This window comes from Petaurus breviceps, unplaced genomic scaffold (genome assembly GCF_028583685.1).
Source record: "Petaurus breviceps papuanus isolate PSGF00001 unplaced genomic scaffold, PetGlider_PUasm1.0 151, whole genome shotgun sequence".
Lineage (NCBI taxonomy): Eukaryota > Metazoa > Chordata > Mammalia > Diprotodontia > Petauridae > Petaurus > Petaurus breviceps.
The window spans coordinates 25,104,183-25,115,761 of NW_027185712.1; the positions used below are offsets into that span (position 1 = coordinate 25,104,183).

The window sequence follows — 11,579 nt, forward strand, 5'->3', positions numbered from 1 at the left end:
TCAAAGATTGGGTCAGGGTGATTTTGCAGACTGATGGCCTCTATTTCCCAGAACCCCCATCTAGCATCAACACCATAGGTCTAGATGATTTCCAAAGTTCCTTAATTCATCTTTGTCCTAATGATCCATCAACTCCACTTTCTAGGGCATAAATTGACAATGCTCTCAAGATTACTTCAGCCTGCTCCCCAGCATCTTTTTTGGGATGGGACAGTTTGGATGAATGGTGCCAATTGCAACCTTTCCTCCTTCTCACAAACCTTCAGTGATTCCCTATTGCCTACAGAATAAAACACAAACTCCTTAGCCTTGAATTTAAGGTCCATATCATCTGAGTCCAACATATCTTTTCAGAAAAGACACATTATTTTTTTTCACATTCTGGTTTCCATCAAACGCTAGAACTTACTCATCTTATCTCACTATTTCCACTGTTTTCTTCTATGCAAATCAATTATTACACTTCCAGTGCTCTACTGACTCCTGATTTTTACCTTTGTTTCCACCTTTTATTCCTGAAAAACTTGAATCAGGTGTTACCTCCTCCACGAGGTCGTCTCTGATTCCCCCCAGTTGAAAGAGTTCTCCTCACCAACTTTCCCAGACTACTTTGTTATTGCTGCCTCCTTTGCTCCTCTCATACTCTACCTTATACTTATTTGTGTACATGTTATATTCCTACTTCCTGGAGTATTCTGACCAACTGAATGTGCCATTATTTTTCATCTTTCTAGTGTGGGTGCCTCACATGAAGATTTAAATATTATAGATGATAATGAATGTGTTTCCTCACTGAATTGAGTTTCTATCTGCGGTTTGCTTTAAGTAGCCTGAACATGACTTGCTCACTCTTAAATTCTTAGACAGTTGCAGTAGACTGGAAAAATAAGTGAATACAAAATCTGAGGACTTGAATTCAAATTTAGACTGTCCTAAAAGAAATCATATTGAACCTGAATTTCATCCTATGAAATGAAGCAAGTGGCCAAATAACCTTTAAGGTTTTTTTTTTTTTAACCTGCGGCATTATGGTTATTAACTCATAACATTTCTCACACAGTTTTGATGTCCTTCTGACAGGTCTCCAAAGTTATTTCTTTTTTGATTTTTGAAATCTCACTTAAAACTCCCCTCTACTCTTCCTTATCTGGATATTCTTAAAATGGCCTGATTATTCCATTTCTCTCACCAATATTTATGGGAAATATATAGACCTTGAAGTTATGCTAATTTGTATTAATTCATCGCTCAAATTCTAATTGTATGTCTTATTATCAAACTATATTACATCACATATAAATGCACACATAAATGTATACATGTACAGATTAAAAGGAACAGGGGCAGCTAGGTGGCACAGTGAATAGAGCACCAGCTCTGTATTCAGGAGGACCTGAGTTCAAATCCATCCTCAGATACTTAACACAAAAACTAGCCATGTGACCTTGGGCAAGTCACTTCAACCCAATTGCCCTCCAAAAAGCAAAAGAATAAATGAACATATGTATATGGAATAAATACAGGGTAATTTTTGATGATAGCCATAGGGGATCAAGTAGCATTGAGATGAGATTTGAAGGAAAATAAGAATTCAGAGAGGGAGAGGTAAGGAGTGATTAAATCCCAGACATGGGAAAGAGCCAAGAAAAGTCATAGATTGAAGAGATGGAATGTCTTGTATGAAGAACAGAGATATCATGTGGGCTAAATATGTGTTTGGGGCCAGATTGTGAAGGGCTTTAAGTGTCAAAGAGAGTATTTTGCACTTGATCCCAAGGGTGAAAAGAAGCTATTGGAGTTCATTGAGTATGAGAGACCTGCACTTTAGGAAAATCACATTTTAGAAAATCACAATTATGTGGAGGATAGATTAGAAAAGGGCAAAACTTGAAGCAGCGAGATCATTTGGGATGCTGTTGAAGTAGTCCAGGTGAGGAAGGACTTAATTAAGATGGTGGCTATGTGAATGAAGAAATATACTAATGTCACAAATATTGTCACAATCATTAATTATTTTCAGCTTTTTAAACAAAGACATATCAATGGGATTGACATATACTTTGATTTTTATTATTATAAAACCATAATGTAAGTAAAATAATCCCAGAATCAAACATCTGATACATAAGAAATAAAACAAAGCAATAAGAATAATGAGAACAGTCATTTTATATAGCTGAGCAAGAGAGGTATGGGTCATATCCTTTCAGAAATGGATCTAGCACTTTTATTGCTTACAAGGATCATGCTTTTTAGTATTGAAAATAAATTTTAAATGGTATTGTACTCTTCTCACCAGTTAGTCCTCTGCTGTATGAAACTGGTTATAATTTAAATCCACTGAACATCTCATACTATATTCAATTACTTTGGTTTCAGTTAAATATAAATCGCATTTTGCCAAGGATATTTTCTGTTGTTTAAAATATGTGTGTGTGTTTTAAGGACAATTTAAGCCATATGTTTGTAATTCATTTACAATTAACTTATTAAAATGTTTATTTGTAAGATCTCTTTGAAGTCCAAGAAACCTTTAGAAACTGATTTACAAGCCATTTTCAACCTTTTATCTCAGAAAAGGGAAGTCTCCTTCTGCTAAAAGCAAACCAACTAAAACTTCCCAAGATTGAGTTTGCTTTAAAAAAAAATGGGACCATAAGATTTTTGATGCACTCTAAATGTAAAGTATTCCTATTCCAATCCTATTCCTTAGGCATCAGACCATGCTTAGGAATTGATGACCTGAATACAAATCTAGATGTAAACTTTATTTTTGTAATTCAATGTATACATTCATGAGACACTGAAGGGTGAATGAGTGAATACAAAAAATGAACATCATGGAATACACAACTGAAAGTCTTCCTTTAGCTCCCAAGTAACTTATCACCTGTTCCTTCAAAAAAATTAAAGGAATTGTTCGACATTATATAGAGAGAGATTATTTGGAAATGCTGCCTTAGAAGCAAGCAAACAAACAAAAAAAAAAAAACACCTATATCACCTAGATAATTAATGAAGAGGATGGAAGTTTTAAAAAGTTGCCTTTTTTAAGTAGTCAGGTAACCAGAGAATCAACTATGTGTACAAATGGATAAACAGGCTATCAAAATTACAATGAAGTCAGCATAAAAATGTATTATCAACTATGATAACACGAACACAAATAGCAGAGATGAACTGGATGGCCATGAATCTATTCAAATTAGCTTGCATCTAATTAAATCTAAATGGAGAGTAATGACGTGTCTGGGTCAATAAAAATGCATGCAGTTCTTAAAATTTCAGGCAAAAATGTTTTGTGGCCTTGATTGTCTCCATTAGAAAACTCACTCTTTAGGTGGCTAGGTGGCGCAGTGAATAGATCACCGGCCCTGGAGTCAAGAGGACCTGAGTTCAAATCCAGCCTCAGACACTTGACACTTACTAGCCATGTGACCTTGGCCAAGTCACTTAACCCCAATTGCCCTCCAAAAAAATAAAATGGGGATAATTATGGAGTGGCCAGGTGGCTCAGCAAGTAAGAGCGCCGGCTTCAGTGTCAGGATGACATAGGTTCAAATCCGGGCTCAGATACTTAGCACCACACCCAGAAATAATTGGCCGTGTAACCTTGAGTAAGTTACTTAACCCTGATTGCTTTATAATAATAAAAAAAAAGAAAACTCACTCTTTATTTATAGAAGTTGTCCCTGTGAATATTTTAACCACACCATGCATAAGTTAAAGAAAAAAAAAATAAGAAAAAACACTTGTACCCTAGGCACCATTTTGTGTTCCTGAACAAGGAATTACAGTGAATATTTCCTCTAAGCTGTCAGTGTCGCTTTACACGTGATCAAACCATGTATGCAGTTGCCTTAGGTTGGATCAAAGGGTGCATTCATGCAGCAAGTGATTGACTTTCTACACGATTGTTTACTCTGGTGGCAAAGCCACAAATGGTGAATATGATTGTAGATTTCCCACATCAGAGCTCTCAAACTCAAGGGGCTGGTGGCAAAATCAAACTGTGTGCAGCCCCCCAAGGTATATTATACAGTCCAATGTCTCTTCATTCAGACAAATATGTGTTTGGATTGACAAATTTTTGTAGAACAAAACAAAGATTTGAACAGCAGTAGCAAAAAGAGATAAGTGCTATTAACTTAAACATAGGATTGTAGGATTTAGAACTGCAAGGCACTTGAGAAATCATCTCTTCCATCCTTTTAGTTTAAAGATAAAGAAACTGAAGACCAGAGAAGGCAAAATAATTTACTCAGGATTATATGTGGTACATTAAGCAAAGTCAAAATTTGGACAATATAAAATAATAATTTACAATGACTTTCCTGGACCCCCCAAACTGGGTTTTCATTGTACTGGAAAATTTATCCAAAAAAAACCCCACCAGATTTGGGAGAATAAAGTATTGTGAAAATTTTGAAATATAAATAGTTACATTTTACTTTTCTCTTGTTACTATACTACTTTGAAATGAAGTTCATAAAATTGACTTGAAAACCTTCAGGATTATTCAGAGGATGAATTGACACTCAGAATATACAAGTAACTAGGGAAGAAAGGGCTTCCATGCTGGGTGTGAAATGGCCTCCTCAAAGGGCCTCCTCTGTCAGCTCTTTCTTTCAAGAGGGGTTCCAGACTAGTAGAGCATTCAGTGCTATAGATTTACTTTATCTGCATTATAGCAAAGCATTGCCAATATTTATTATGCCATTCTGATGGATAACATGGAGAAATGTGGTCTAGATGACTGTAGATTTTTGGAGTCAACATTAATTAATTATCTGAACTCAAAGAATTTTCATAAATTGTTTGGTGTTAATTTCAAAATAGGTGTCCATTTACGTTCCCCAGGGATCCTGACTTGGCCCTGTGCTGTTTAAAATCTCTCACAAACACATAGATGCAATGCTTATCAAATTTGTATATCACACAATGCTGGAGTAGATAGGTCATAGAGTGGAAGACATTCAATATTCAAAAAGATCCTGAGAGGACATAATTTTGACCCAACTTGAGTAATATCAAATTTAACAGGACAAAATTTAAAGTCTTATACTTAGGTTAAAAAATCAACTTCTCAAGCACAAGTCCGTGGGAGGTGGGTTAGACAGTAGTTTCCCTGAAAATAGTTGGAAAGACTGAGTATTAGACAAAAGTATGATATGGCAGCCAAAAATGTAAATGTAAGGTTAGACTGCTATAAGAGATGTAGCATATCCAGAACTGAGGAGGTAATAGTCCTGCTGTTTGGTCTCCTGCCCAGAACACATCTGAAGTATTATATTTGGTTTTGGGAGCTACATTTAATAAAAAATTATTTGCAAGCCAGAGAACTTCTAGAGGAGAGTGAGAAGTATGTTAACTTTTGAGAACATGGCCTATGAGGATTGATGGAAGTAAGATGTGATTTATCATGGGGAAGAGAAGACTTTGGGTAGATAAGATCGCTATCTTTAACTATTTGAAAGACTGTCATGTGAATAAGAGATTAAAAAAAAAGATTCAAATTGTTCTGTTGGTTTCAAAGAGCACAGTTAAGAATTATAAAGAGGGATGCTTAGCTTCAAAGTAAGGTAAACTTCTTCTCCATTAGAACTATTCTAAAGTAAAACTGGCTGTTTTATTAGGCAGTTGGCCCTATTACCTGAGGTCTTAAAGACTGGAAGACCACTTGGCAAGCTTTATATAGAGGGTTTCATTGACTTCTCAGATTTTTTTCCAAAAGGATTTTATATCCCCCTAAAACACAGAACATTATCCTGTGAAAATAAGCTGATCCAACTTTGTGTGTGTATGTGTGTATACACACATATATATGCACTCATACAACTGATATGTACAAGACATAAACAGATTGCAAGCATCTTGAGGGAAGGGATCAAGTCTTATTCATAAATAAATCAATAAGCATCTATTAAGCATCATCATATTCTAGAGGACCTTACTTGTTCCTGGGACAATTACACACAATTTGGTTGAACTGTTTTGTGGATAGCAGAGTGCATAATTCTAGCTAAAGGAGCTTGAAGTGGAAGATGTGAAACATAGATGTGAAATATCTAATAGAATTGCAGTCCCTATTGTAATTATACAAGTGATGTTGCCATCACTACATTTCAAGACTTCAAATATTCTTTTTGTTCATTTTTGAGGGGGGAAAGGAAGGCAATTGGGGTTAAATGACTTGCCCAAGTTCGCACAGTAAGTGTCAAGTGTCTATGAATGGATTTGAATTCAGGTCCTCCTGATTCCAAGGCTGATGCTCTATTCACTGCACCACCTAGCTGCCCCAAGCATTCTTATATTATTCTGCATAGATAGTCCCTCCATGAGGGCAGAGTGATGTTTCCCATAACATAGTTGGAAGACTTCCTGAGTTCTTTCCCCTTCCCCACAAAATAAGTGGATAATATAAGCTTATGGTGCTGAACCTCTCTAAGTTTAACTAAGTTAAAGACTTCATAGGTTAGTAGAACCTGACAGACCTTATGCTGGATTGGCATGGCCTTTGAGAATTTCAGTTTGCCTCTAAATTGTAAGAAAGCATCAGAGTAATATCTGAATGGAGAATCATGACTGCAATTAGGGATCCATTAATCCAACTTCTTAGTTTCATGACATTGATTCAAGTTATGATTGAATATGATTGCTATTTCTGTCATTTAAAGAAGGGGGTGTTGGGAAATGGGAGGTTTGGAGATAAAAATGGTCACATTTAAGAAGGAATTAGAAAGTCTGGGGAATACAGATTGATGAATGTGTCTTTCTTGTCCTGCATTACTCAAAATTTCTCATTATCACCTTTAGAAAAACCAATATTGTTACCAAAATATTCTAGTACTTCTCTTCCTATTTCTAAAGTATATTAATTTACAGACAATCCATGATTTAAAAAACTTCTATACTCATGTAATCTTATTGAAAATTGATACTTATGGATTAAGATCATATTTGTAGTACTCCACATTTGATTTAACAGAGAAAAATTTAATCAACTGTTCAGAAAAGTATCGAGCAATTTGAATGCTTTGGTAATGAATTGGACTGATTGTTCTAGCATGTATTAATAAAGATAGTAAGTTTTCTCCTACTTCTATCTTCTTTTGGATGATATAAAAATTAAGAAGAAAGGAGATGAGAGAGAATTACAAAAAAAAAAACCCTCACTACATCAAGTAATATTAAACTTATAAAGAATGTCAATGTTTCACTAGATCTTGAACTTAATTTTAATAATCAGTTTTCCTCCTAACAGACCAGAGGATTATAGAACTATATATTTAGGAACACCAAATTAGAAAAGTGAATGAAATTGGAATTTTAAAAGACATTTTAAGTATCCTCACAAAGGAAGTTACCAAGTTCATTGCAAAATTTCATAATATGGAAACTATTTTCAATGATTAGATTAAAAACAATGGATCTGTCCCCTCATATCTATCTATTTCTTTATCAATATATGTAAAGATAGATTTAAAACTGGAAAAGATTTTTTGAGGCCATGGAGTCCAATTTTCTCATTTAAGAGAGGAGAAAATTCGTACTTCGGAAAATTAACAGTTTTGTCCAGAGTCACACAGAAAATAAACATCAAAGGTGAAATTAGAACTCATGAACTCTGAATCCATTGTTAATATTCTTTCCACTGTACCATGCTGACATGTATGCATGTATGTATGTGTGCTTGAACATACAATATATACTTACACACATAGAGCTAATGAGTCAATCTCATCCCACTTGAGGTAAATAAACAGATGCTATTTAATTTATACCTTAATAAAGTGAGAACACCTCTATTGAATCAATAAATCAAAGACTTTAGAGCAGGTGGGAAAAATCCGTGATCAATTTATACATCCTTGAAAGCTGCTGGATGAAATGGAGTAAGATTGCTTTATTTTGACTGATTGAGACCCAGTCATTCCTTGTGAATTTTTAAGGTAACATAGAGACTTGAATGTCTGGCAACAGAAAGGAGAGTCATTCTAGTCAATCTCTAAAAATGAATCATTTGGGAGTGAGAGGGGTTGGAGAGGAGAAAAACTCTAACCAGTTTCAACCACTATCTCCTTCCTAACTCCTTAACTAAAGAAAGATCTTATGAATTTCAGAACCTGGGAGGATTTTGGACTACCTGTTTAGTGTCCTAGTTCTAGCAGTAATCTTGAAACAGGTAACAGAATTTTGGCATTGTGAGCTAAGGAAAAACTAGACACATTGAGGCATAGCTGCTTTATAAACTCTGTGAGGAGGCCAACAGGAAAGCAACACCAAGTCTGAGGGGAATTTTATTAGTAGTCCAAGAAGGAAAAAATTCTGAATTATTCCTTTGCTCCATCAAATCTAAGCTTCAGCATGTTTGTCTGGATTGTGTATGCATTCGTTCAAGAATTAGTCAATTCATATTCACTAAGTGCTTAATATGTGCTAGACACAATGCTAAGTAAGCACTGGAGATACAAAGAAAGGGGGAAAAAAGCTTGGTTCCTGCCCTCAAAGAGCTCACATTCTAATGCTGGAGGCAACATAAAAAAATGATGTACATGCAAAATATATATAGCATAAATGGAAAGTAATCTCAGAAGAAGGACCTAGTATTAAGGGGAAGCAGGAAAGATCTCTTGCAGCAATTGGGATTTTAAGTGAATATTGAGGGAATCTAGGAGGTGGAAATAATGAAGAAATACATCCTGCATTGGGAAAATTCAATGAAAAGATAAGGAATAGGGAGGGGGAATGCCATGTGTAAAGAACAGCAAGGAAGTCAATTTTACTAGTTCCATGAGGAAGGGAGTTAATTGTCAGAAGACGAGAGAAGAAATGAAAAGCCAGGTTATGAGGGGTATTAAAAGTCAAACAAAGGTTTTTGTAATTGATCCTGGAGGTAACAGGGAGATACTGTATTTTACTGAAAGGGATATGTCATGTTTAGAATTGCAGGTTTATCAGCTGAGCAGAGGATGGATAGGAGAGACAAGGTAGGAAGACCAACCGGAAGGACAGAGCAATAATTTAGGTATGAGATGATGGGTGACTACATTAGGATGGCATTTGTGTGAGTGAAAAGAAGGGGGAGTATCTGAAAGTTGTAAAAGTAGAAATGACAAGATTTAACAATGGATATCGGAGTAACTAAAAGTGAGCAGTAGATGATGACACTGAGGTTGTGCGCCTAAGTGACCACGAGCTTGACAGTACTCTTGCCAATAATAATCAAGCAATAAAGAAGAGGTAAGGGTTTAGGGAAAAGATATGGTCAAACTTGAACATTTTGAATTTGGGATGTCTTTAGGACATTTAGTTCAATATACATAATGGGCAGTAGGTGATGCCAAACTGAAGGTCAAGAGAAAGATTAGCTCTCGCTAATTAGATCTGAGTGCTATTGGTCTAGAAATGGTCATTGAATTCATGGAAGTTCAAGACACACATTGAATTTGCAAGTACATGGTTCCTTGTAGATTTTCCAACAAAGACCTCACATGATCTGATGGTACCATCATCCTCCCAGTCTTCCAGGTTTGCAAATGTGGTGTTATACTTGATTCCTTACTCTTAATCCATGCATCTAATCAGTTGCCAAATCATGTTGTTTTTAAATCCAAAATATCTCATAGATGTGCCCTACTCTCCACTCACACAGTCAACAACCTCATTTAGGCCCCCATCTTTTCTCCCCTGAAATACTGAAATGGTGTTAGAACTGATTTTTCTGAATCAAGTTATTCTCCATTTTAATCTATCCTCCACATAAATCGCCTAAAAATTTTCTAAGAATACTATAGGTCAGATCATTTCATCTCCTATTCAATAAATCTCAATGGTTCTATGCTACATTTGGGATCAATTATTAACTTTTTATTTGGCATTTTAAGCCCTTCATAACCTGACTTGTACTTATCTTTTCAGTCTTCTTGCACATTACTCTGCTCCCCTCATTTTATTATCCAGCCATACTTGAAAACTTTCCGTTCCTCACAAAAGCCCATCTTTTAATCTGGTTTACTCAAATTTTCTTTTTTTCCCCCAAATTTTATTCAATATGAAACATATCTCTACAGTTTTTATTGAGGAGGTTGACCACGTCCACAACCAAATCCACCTCTAAATTGGTATTCTGTTGCTGACCCAGCTCCAGCCTCCTCCTTCTTGTCAGCACCAGGAGGAGCAGCACTTCCTCTGTATGTGTCTCTATCAGCTTCACCCCAAGTAAGTCAGGCATGTCGCTTACCCTCCAGACCTTTGGGCCTTGGCCTTCCTGTCTCAGGACAACTTCTGCGGAGCGTGGCAGGCACAATCTCAGGGGGAAGGTGAAGGTAATCCCGGAGGTACTGAATGCCCTCATTGGTGAGGTACCTGTAGAAATATCTCCATGCAAACTGCTCCTTAACATAGCCACGAGACTTTAGAGACTGCATGGACTTCATGACACGGAGATTGGCCACATTCTTGTCTGCCAGCTCAGGGTGCTTTGGCATGTGAACATCCTTCTTGGCTACCATTACTCCCTCCTTAAAAAGGAGTTCATAGATAGCAATCCAGTTCTTCTTGGGCATCAGCACCTCGGCAGCAGTGGTGGTTGCTGCTCTAGAGGGATCCCGGGATAGAAAAGGCTTTACTCAAACTTTCATACTGTTTGTCTCCCACATGAGGAATGTTTCATCCTCAAAATGCCTCTTTGAACTCCTGACTTTCTTCAAGACTGTCCAAACATTAGCGTCTTTGAGAAGTCTTCCCCAGTCCTCCCAGCTGCAAATGACTTCCCTTCTAAGATGACCTTCTATCTACTTTGCATACATAGTTTATGTAACTATTTATACCATGTTATCTCCCTCATTGGAAAACAAGCCCACTTGGGGACAAAATCTGTTCCCCCCAATTTGTTTGTTTTGCTTTTTCTTTTTTTTTGGATTCCCAGTCTTCAGAACAATGCCTGGAGCATAATGAGTACTTAATAAATGCCTGTTGTTCAAACGGTTGACAGGCATAGTTCTACTTTTTTTTTTTTCCATTTTTAGCAATTGTGACAAATTTAAAATGATTGAAAGATAAGTTTATTCAAAGACTAAATCTTCTTTCCCTGGCATAGATTGACAAATGGGTAGATGATAAAAATCCAAATATACATAAATGAATATTTGAATATATATACATATAGAGAGAGTGCATGTGTATGTTTTGTAAAATCCCAGTTTTAAATTATTTGACAAAACCTTTTCAATTTATTTTTAAAGCCATATCTTATTGATCAATTTTGCATTATAAAATAATTTGAAGTAGCTGCTATATGGCATCCCCAACGTCCCCTGAGTTCTTTTATGAGCCATTATTCTCAAAAAGATAAATTCATCTTTTAAAAATAAATTAGAATCTCAACGAGATTGGAACTTATTTTACAAATCAGAACTAAAAGTTCAGCTGGGTTTTAACCTTGGTGAAACATGTTCTTCCATCCTTAACTGTCATTTGATTGTAATGTATGATGAAGCAAGTCTCATGGGCATGCTATATTGTTAGGGAAAAAAAAGCTTCAAAAGTGATGATCAAGTTATTTAAATTTATACAGG

General features: G+C 35.9%; 1 pseudogene; it reads right to left on the bottom strand.

The window, feature by feature from the left end:
• Positions 1–10,023: 10,023 nt before the first annotated feature.
• LOC138153920 (small ribosomal subunit protein eS10-like) lies at positions 10,024–10,586 on the bottom strand (annotated as a pseudogene).
• Positions 10,587–11,579: the final 993 nt, after the last annotated feature.